The sequence below is a fragment of the Chelonoidis abingdonii genome, chromosome 6 (assembly GCF_003597395.2).
Source record: "Chelonoidis abingdonii isolate Lonesome George chromosome 6, CheloAbing_2.0, whole genome shotgun sequence".
Classification (NCBI taxonomy): domain Eukaryota; kingdom Metazoa; phylum Chordata; order Testudines; family Testudinidae; genus Chelonoidis; species Chelonoidis abingdonii.
The window spans coordinates 46,442,870-46,452,988 of NC_133774.1; positions in this window are offsets into that span (position 1 = coordinate 46,442,870).

The window sequence follows — 10,119 nt, forward strand, 5'->3', positions numbered from 1 at the left end:
AGGAGTGCAAAGTTTGGTTTAAGATTGGTTGGCATAAAGAATACATAATCTACAATATCCCCGATTGGGGGTAAATGGTTGACAGGCCAAAGTACAGACATTGAGATATGAGGGTATGATGTTCATATAATGGCTATGTTTGGGTGTGAAGTGTAATGAGTGGATACGATGATGAGGATGGGTTGACCCTCATTTGGTGAGATTTAACATTCAGTGAGTTTATGGTTCCAGTTCATATGGTTCAGCGGACAAAGACTCTTGGTCCCTTTCTCGTAGTCAAAGAATGATGCCACTCTGGCTCATGCCTTCTGGTACTGTCCATGGACGGTGACGTATTCGATGTAGATGTCCCTGGACCATTGGATGGTGTCTGAGACCATGAGGCACTGCATGAGCCATGCATAGGGTTGACCGATCCTGCAGGTCTGCAGCACACGCTCATTGCAGGGATCCCAGGCGCCCAGGGCTCCAATGATCAAGGCATCCATCTGCACCTCGTAGCCCTTCATTCTCAGGGAGTCAGCCAGGGGGGCATACTTTTCCAGCTTACAAGCTCGGGCTTCATGAAATGCCGGGGTCCTGTTCTCAAAGGAGACCATGACATTGACAAGGATGATCTTTTTCTGGGCCTTATCAGTGATGACGACATCAGGTCGCAGCTGGGTGTTGGTGCCGGGGATGGCTCAGTTCATGGAGATCTCTCCCAGGTGTGGTGCAATGGCTTTCACCAGGCAGTTCTGGATGGCATTATGGCGCAGCTGCCAAGCTCTGGAGTGGGGTTTGCAGCTGCACAGGACGTGGGGCAGGGTCTCGTTGGAGTAGCCGCACTTTCTGCAACACTTTTCTTGGTTCCCGTGGCGGACGGCTCCGTTCAGCGGGATGCAGTTGAGCCGGGCACAGTGGATGAACCGCCAGTCACTGAAATGGGTGAAAGCGCCCCCTAATTCCTTCCCCTTCTTGGGTGCTTTCCATTTCCAGCCAACAGGTCTTACATTTTGACTGTATTGTCTCACCCAGTTAACTCTCTTTCATTTTTAAGTCTGAGGCAAAGGATGGAGGAACAGAACAACTGTGGGAAAAGATATAAGGTAGAGTATTATCTGAGCATACTGGTGATAGACCAAAACATCTCAATGTTCCTCACAGACAAATGGGATACTGTGGTGAACTCGCTGCAAGAATAAGTAGCTACACCACCACTTCTTGGCATCTTCCAGAGGAAAGGGTGTAACTACCATGTTGCGGCCACACTGTAACTCCTACATGTAAGTCAATGACTCATAATCAGTTATGTGAAAGGCTGTTGATAGTAGTGTTTAACATGGAACAAAATGAGAGAGGAACTCACTCATTTTGGTGGCTGTCATCATTTGTCTAGATATGTAGTGTTGTATCATCTTGTGGTGACAGGATGCAGCAAGAGGACGTGAGGGGGAACAAAACTGTATCTGAAACACATTTTTGTTCCGAGAAGATTAATCAAGCAAGTGTATATGGATGGAAAGATTGGAAAGGCTTTCTGCACCCCTATTTCTAGCAATGCCACCATTTAAACTTAAGTAGGATAGAAAATTTGTAATAATGTAAAAATAGAGAAGAATTGGAGGGCCAGAGGTTCTTTAGAAATACCCAATTAAATATCCTGCATATAAAAAGATTAAGGCATTCTTGAGAGAGAGACTTTGTAATAATATAGTATGTGTCATTTACCTCTTTTTATATATATATATATATATACACACCAGTGTTAATATCCAGAGAGCCTTTTGGACATGTGTCAAGGTTCCTCCCCCACTCTGAACTTTAGGGTACAGATGTGGGGACCTGCATGGACACTTCTAAGCTTAATTACTAGCTTAGATCTGGTAACACTGCCACCATCCAGAAATTTCAGTGTCTGGAACACTTCCTGTCCCCCAAGACGTTCCCCTCCTGGCAGACCTTGAGAGGCTTTTTCACCAAGTTCCTGGTGAACACTGATCAACCCCTTGGATCTTAAACACAAGAAGGAACTTAACCATCTCCCCTCCTTCCCCACCATCCTGGCGAGTCCAGATCAATCCCTTGGATCTTAAAACAAGAAGAAATCAATCAGGTTCTAAAAAGAAAGCTTTTAATTAAAGAAAGAAAGGTAAAAATCATCTCTGTAAAATTCAGGATGAAATACTTACAGGTAATCAGATCATATAGCTGCCAGAGAACCCCCTCTAACTTTAGGTTCAAAGTTAAGCAAACAGAGGTAAATCCTCTCAGAAAAAAAGGAACATTACAAGTTGAGAAAACCAAAATAAGACTAACACGCCTTGCTGGCTGTTTACCTTACAAGTTTGAAACATGAAGACTGATTCAAAGGTTGGAGAGCTGGATTGTCATCTGGTCCCTCTTAGTCCAAGAGTGAACAACCCCAAACAAAGAGCGCAAACAAAAGACTTCCCCAACCAAGATTTGAAAGTACTTGTCGCCTTATGGTCGCTCCTGGTCAGAGTGTCAGCAGTTTACTGAGCTTCCTAACCCGTTACAGTAAAGAGGCATTAACGCCTTAACAATCTGTTTATGACAACTTGTATACCTAAATTACATACTCAGCTCTTATATACCGGGATGAGATGTGCTTAGAAATACCTTATATCAGAATTAGAAAGAATATGGATTCCAATAAATTCTGTCCATCCTCTATAATGATTTCTTACCATGTATAGTATTTATTACACCTCTACCCCAATATAATGCTGTCCTCAGAGCCAAAAATTTACCATTTATAGATGAACCGCGTTATATCAAACTTACTTTGATCCGCTGGAGCGTGCAGCCCTGCCCTCCGGAGCGCTGCTTTACCACATTATATCCAAATTTGTGTGTTATCCGGGTTGCGTTATATAGAATCATAGAATATCAGGGTTGGAACGACCTCAGGAGGTCATCTAGTCCAACCCCCTGCTCAAAGCAGGACCAATTCCCAACTAAATTATCCCGGCCAGGGCTTTGTCAAACCTGATCTTAAAAACCTCTAAGGAAGGAGTAGGGATAGCGATGTATATGGTATCTATGTCTGAAACCAGCTTGACCAAAAAGGCACAGAAAATATATGTTGGTCCAGAGTTGTCCTCAGCACTGCCATTTCCAGAACTGGACCTCCTCTGCCCCGAACGTCACCTGCCAGCCACCTAGTTCTCTTCTCCCCCTGCCTTGGACTGGTTAGCTGATTCTCTTTTCTTCTGGACACTTCTCTCCTGTTCCTCTTGATAACTTGTTTAAAGTTGATTATACAGGGCTACCAGCTGTATAAGCAGGTGGAAGCAGCAAGGACAGCCAGCACCAGGTGCCCAGCTATCAATCATGGTCCACCACTAGTCCACCGATCCCACTTTGGGAACCAGAGAGATAATTATGAACATGCTAAGAAAGATCTATTGCCATATACTGACTTCTTCAAATTACTATAAATCAGGGATCTCTTGATTACACAGGAAGATGCTAGCCATGGAAGGAGACTGACAAAGTATTTGACCATAACAGAGATATCTCATCCTACAACTTTATGATAACATTTCATTGCACTTTTTGTCTTTGAATATCACTGTATTTTTATGCTACGGGGGCTGTACACACACTGCTTATTGTCATACATAAATACATTTAAAATGTGGTGTCAGCAGGCATTACTATAATTTTCAAACCAGAAGAAAATCCCTTTGGATTTGTATATATACATTCTGGAGACTTTGTGTATCTGGCCAATGGGACCTTATTCACAGGAACAGCAGTTTGCTTTTTACAGAGGCTTGCTGGTCAGGGAGGAAAAAAAATCAGGTTAGAATCTGTCAAACTCAATTTTCTTCTTAGTTTTACTGATTAATTTTATTTTTCAATATGGATTTTCCTCTCATCTTTTACCCACTGGCTGTACAGGCTTGGGAGTATACACATGCACAGTTTCTGCTAATTGTCAAACACATGACTGTTTGATCCTTAAATGGAAACTGAAATTCATGAACAAATGATAAATTAAGCAGAGGTTGCAGGTATTTCTGCTCTTTCAGAAAACCCACAATGTTGGCATTTACATCAAATTGATAATTTGGTAAATAAAGTCAACAGTACTTTATTGTATTTACTCAAGTTGCCTGAGAAGATTTTCCTGCCTGAAAAAATAACTCTGTTGACATAGGTGTTATTTCTGCTGCTGGGTTGCTTCACTTCCCACACATTAACAGTCATAAGTAATACGTTAGAGCAATGAAACTGGATGAGCTGCCTTCATTGTGCATGTGGACACAGCCTTAAATAATGGCCCAGCTACCCAGAGATTACATTTAAAGGAGAATTCTACTATTTACTTGCATGGAGACACAAGCTCTGTGAAACAGAACCTTGAAAACAGTTTGTGGGGAAATGTAGCTTAAAATGGGTGGTATGATTTGGCCCACAATTTTTAGTTTTTACTTTTGTATTAAGTATACATTCAAATTGTTAAGTAAAAAGAGATAGTCCACACAAATCTGTAACTTCTTTAAACATTCCACTGAAAAAATAAAAGGTAAAGAACATATCAAACCAAATATACTTCTCTTTCTTATCCTAATAGCTCCATAAGGTTTGTCTGTGTGTATATATACACATCTGCATTGCTAATGTGCACACTACTGTAGTGCCAAGGTGTTATCTACACAAATAAAGACATCCTACAACCAGTTAGATTGAATTCATACAGTTTTAGAATATAAAAACTTGGGAACAGCAACAAACAAAACTTTTACAGTTCCCAGCGAAGAACAATTGTGAACCCAATGGAGCAGACGAGAGATTGACATGGAGAGACTCTTTCTATGCCAGTGATGAAAATATGAAGTAAGCAAAGAAAGATATTTCTTTAAATTGTCAGAAATGCTGAAAGACTTTCTATTAAAGAGTGAAGGGGCATAATCGTTTGTGTATGTTGATTAAAAAGAAAACTTGTGCATAACTCTGTGGGCAAGGAAAGAGTGGTAGAAATAACAACAGGCTACAGCCTTTAGCAGCCTGCTCCCAGATCAGGAATAAACAGCAATAACAAATAGGGGATAAACCCTAAATGCATTATGAAGCACTATTCCAAGCAGATGCTTAATATAATGTATACCTCTGGCAGAGACGTGAGATTTCTATCCAAAATATTTCTGTAGTTCCGAAACTGTGGTCAATGGAGTACTTTCTTGTGGTCCACAGAAAGCTATTTGGACACATAGGCCCAGATCCTCTGAAATATTTAGGCACCTATCTCCTAATTAAATCAACCTTTGAGGATCTGGGTCATAGTGATGGGTCTACTTCTTTGTTTCTAACATCTATATCACATTTAAAGAAGCTAAAGTTACATGAGGTACTTTCTTAATATTTCTTTTCCATTAAAGCAACATAGAAGCTACAAGGATATTATTTGATTGCAAATGGGAGGAGGGGTAGTCCACCCACCCACTCATGAATGCGAGGGAAATTGGTCATGAGATAATCTCTCTATTAAGATATAGTAGTCTGCACTATGAAAATGTTTGAGAACCCGTGCTTTTTTTGCATCACGAGTGTTGTCAAAGTGTAACAGGGACCAAAGTGCCTCATATATCTCTGTCATATCTCCTTGAATGGTTATGCACTGTTTCTCCCCATCACTTTTTAATGGAAAATCTTTTATCATTTCTGGAAATTTGACAAAATACTTGACTCACACTTTGGGACATTGGAGTAGAAAGTGTCTCTCCATCTCAATCTCTTCTGTCACATTGATTGCACATTGGTTACTCTCTGAATTTGCACTGTACCCTGTGTCTCTCAATTTCTAACATTAGTTTATAGTCACCCACTTTGTATTTGAAGAGAGATTGCTAGAGTGATGGTTCTGTACAGAGATCTGTAGCCATCTGTCTTTTTATTTTTGATTTGTTCTTCCCAGAGATTAGCATATTTGGTTTTCATTTTTTAAGTTTTTGAGCTAATTATTTTACTATCATTCAATTTCAAGTGGGATTGTCTGTTAGTCTGGAGGAATAGTGTGTTAAGGCCTTGGAATGCTATAGTTGAGTGGATTGTTGTGAGGGGGTAGTCTGCCCTTAAGTGGTTAACCCACTGTGACACTTGGTATGGCCTTTTAAGGATTTGAAATGTCCAATAGAAACAGATGAAGACCTGAAGGGGGATAGACATAGAGAAGAAGAGGTTGTAGGAAGGACTAGTGGTTAGAAGAAATACAGGGACCAGGAGCCTGGCAGAGTAAGTGAGGCTAGGCCCACCTCTTCCCCCAACTAATTGGATGTAACTATGGGAAGAGGAGCAGCATAAAGGATGCCTCCTGCCTCAGAATAGGGTAGGACTAGGGGATCGGCGGGGCTGGGGCTGGATGGGAAGGATGTACTAGCTGAGCTATGCTTTGAGGAGAGATGGAACATATAATGAAGAATACTGAAACCGGTTTAGAAAATTATGAAAGAGATAGCAGAGGGGAAGACAGGTCCAGGGGCGGCTCCAGCATTTTTGCCACCCCAAGCGGGAAAAAAAAAAAAAATAAAAGCCGCGATCGACTCTACCGCAGCCACTTCATTCTTCGGCAGCAATTTGGCGGCGGGTCCTTCTCTCTGAGAGGAACTGAGGGACTCACCGCCGAATTGCCGCTGAAGACCTGGACATCCTGCCCCTTCCCGTTGGCCGCCCAAGGCATCTGCTTGCTGCGCTGGTGCCTGGAGCTGGCCCTGGACAGGTCACAGGTTAGGAAAAAGAAAAGGATAGACATGCCAGAGCTAGAAGAAGCAACAGCAGGCAGAAAGGCAGGAAAGAGAAAAGAGAATAATCTGTTATAATAATGAAATCACTAGTCAAGGATGTGAAGATAGGGGATATAAGCCGGGGATATAAGCACTCTGAAAGTGGCAGAGTGGATTTAAAAAGCACTGGAGACATAAAAAGAGCTAGAAAACTGCCAAGAGGAGGCCTATTAATCAAATGCAAAAGCAAGGAACCAGTGGGGAAACTATTAAAGATTAAAATGCTAGGAAAACTGAAAGTGAGCTGCCAACTGCCTTAGTATCTGACAGAGACAAAAGAAGTTGTATATCTATCAAAATGACTGAAGAGGAAGTAAAACAAGGCATAGGGGATGATAAGGTACTATGTGCTGAGTGGCTAGGAGGGGAAAGAAAGCCATCCACAGCTATGCTAGTTGCATTTAAAGGAGAAACCCTCCCGGATAGGATATCAGATTTTTCAGACAAATCCATATATCCCACCCCCGGTCAGGTGCTACTGATGCCAAAGGTTTGGACATATGGCAAATGTATGAAAAGGGAAAATTAGATGCAGTAAATGTGGAGGGGAGCACTCCTATAACAATTGTATGGAAAAGTCAGAATTAAAGCTTAACAACTGTGAAGGAAAGTGCAGTGCAGCATATGGAGTCTGCACAACTGCAAAGCAAACAAGAGAAATAGAAACAACGAAAGTTAAAATTTTCATACGCATATGTTACTGGAAGACAATTTAAGACCGGAAGAGGAAAGGAAACTCAGTAAGGAGAAACAGATAAACACACAATGGAATTGTGTCCCCAGTGCAGCTGGAAAGTCAACAAAGAGGAAGGAATGAGAAGTGATCACTTTCCTGTACTTATAGTATATCACAGTAAAGGCAATGTTGAGGATGGAGGAAGGCCCCCTACTTGGAATATTAAAAAAAAGCAAACTGTTTAAAAACAAAGTAGTGAAAATATTAATGAACAATGTATAAGTGATGACACTGCAGAGGCTGGTAGCCATAAGGGAATCATGATGGCTGCAAAGTTACCTATACCTAAGATATCAAGTCAATCTAAAGGTAGAAACAATGTACCATGAGGGAATGAGGAGTGTGAAAAGCAATTAAATAAAGGAACAAGGTATATAAGAAAGTAAAAAATACAATGAATTATGTGGACTTAATGTAATATAAAAGAACCAAGGCAAGTGCACAAAGGTTATTAAAAAGGGGAAAAAAAAACTAGAGACAGTTTTGTGAGAAAAATGCCACCCACTTGGCTCAACAGCTGGGGGAACTTGATGGGGGCCAGAGGTGACAGGGAGACAGTCCCAGCAGCAAGAGATGGAGACACTAGCAAAAGACAGTAGGTAACTCCTCCTCCCAGGAGTCTCTGGAACCCATTGGCTAGCTGAGGGAGAAGGGTGCTGATTGGCCAGTATTCCCCTGCTCGAAGAATTTAATCTGGTACAGGGGCCATGTTAAGCCTCTTTCAGCTCCATTCCAGCAGCCCCACCTGATCTAGGAATGAGAATCCGGCTAGAGAGATGCTGCAGGTCTAGCAAATCACCTGTTTAGGGTGTCAGGAAGCATTTTTCTCTCCCATAGGCCTATTGGCGGAAGACCAGGGAGTTTTTTGCTTTCCTTATAGCACTTTCCTCCCCAGTAAGTTAAGTACGGATGTGCTTAGTACCTACTTGAGATATTGGGGTTGAGCTGTTTATTTGTTGCAACTTGCGGCCAGTTTCCCGTGTGATTAAAAGAATACGATGAATGTTCCCAGAGGTAAAAGACCTGGGATTATGGTGGTGGCCCTTGGGCTCATGGGATAGGGTGATACCTTTTGGTCTTTGCAAGCCATGGTCAGATCTTGTGGCCCTCGTGGGCCAAGGTCCTCACCCTTCTGCACCCTCTGTCCCACGCTCTGTGTGTGTGAGGGGAGGGTGCTAGGACCAGGGCCGGCTCCAGCTTTTTTGCCGCCCCAAGCAGCAAAGAGAAAAAAAAGAAAAAGAAAAAAAAGCTGCCATCGGCGCCACTTCAGCGGCTGCTCTACCATGCCGCTTCATTCTTTGGCGGCAATTCGGCGGCCGGTCCTTCCCTCCGAGAGGGACTGAAGGACTCACTGCCAAATTACAGCCGAAGACTCAGACGTGCCGCCCCTTTCCATTGGCCGCCCCAAGCACCTGCTTCCTGCACTGGTGCCTGGAGCTGGCCCTGGCTAGGACTCACAGAAAGCTGAGTTCTGGTGGGGTATGCTGGGGAAAGCCTATCCCAAGTTATGGATTGTATGGTAAGGAGTCCTGCAACCCCTGCATTTGAACAAATGAAATGCCTGCTACAGGAGAGTATCCATGATGGTCAGGTAGTGCCCCTCCCCTGTGTTAAAGTTTAATAAAAGCTGCAGCTTGCCACTTAATTCTATGCATGTGTCTGTCATCATTTTGCCACTGTGCTCACATCAATAAAAACTATCCTAAAACATCAGAGATATATAGGCAGATTACAACAATGAATGGAATACCAAGTAAGAGCAATTCTATAACAGGCCTCATTGTAGAAGGCTAAGGGATAAAAAGCTCTAATGAAGAAAAAGTGGAAGTCCTAGGCAGAAATACTCCACAACGTTATTTGTGGTGAAAATCAGATTATACAAATCCATGTGAGACGAAAAAAATTAATTAAAGAGTCTCATGAGCACATGAGGAGGAGTCAGGATGAGGACGCAATATTAAATGAGGAAACTTCAAAGAGCTGTAGCTAAAAGCAAAAACTGCACGAGGCAAGGATGCCATATGCAACGAAATGCTAAAACATCTGAATGAAGTGAATTTGAAAATACTGCTAAAACTGTACAATATATGGGGGAAAGGGTGAGCTACCAGCGGAGTGGAAACATGTTTGTAGTTGCAGTGTGGAAATCAAGTAAACTGCAAACAAGACTTGATGCCTACAGGCCAATTGCCCTTACATCATGTATGGATAAAGCCCTGGAGAGAATGGTGTCTGAAAGATTAACAATATATTTACAGAGAAATGGATTTATAGACAACAAGCAAATTGGTTTCAGAAGGGGAACGAGTACAGTTGATCATATAGTAAGATTAGAAACAGAAGCACAAAATGTTTGAGAAATAATGAATACAAGATGGTAGCTTTCCTGGATATGGAAGCAACATATAATATATTATGGAGAGAGGGCTTATTGCATAAAATAGCACTCCTGGGCATAAACAAAAGAATATATAAGTGGATAAAGGATTTCTTTAAGTAAAAGAACTATGCAGGTTAGAGTGGAGAAAGCTTCTCTGGCATATATACAATCACAAATGGCATACCACAGGGGAGTGTCATCATCCCTACCCT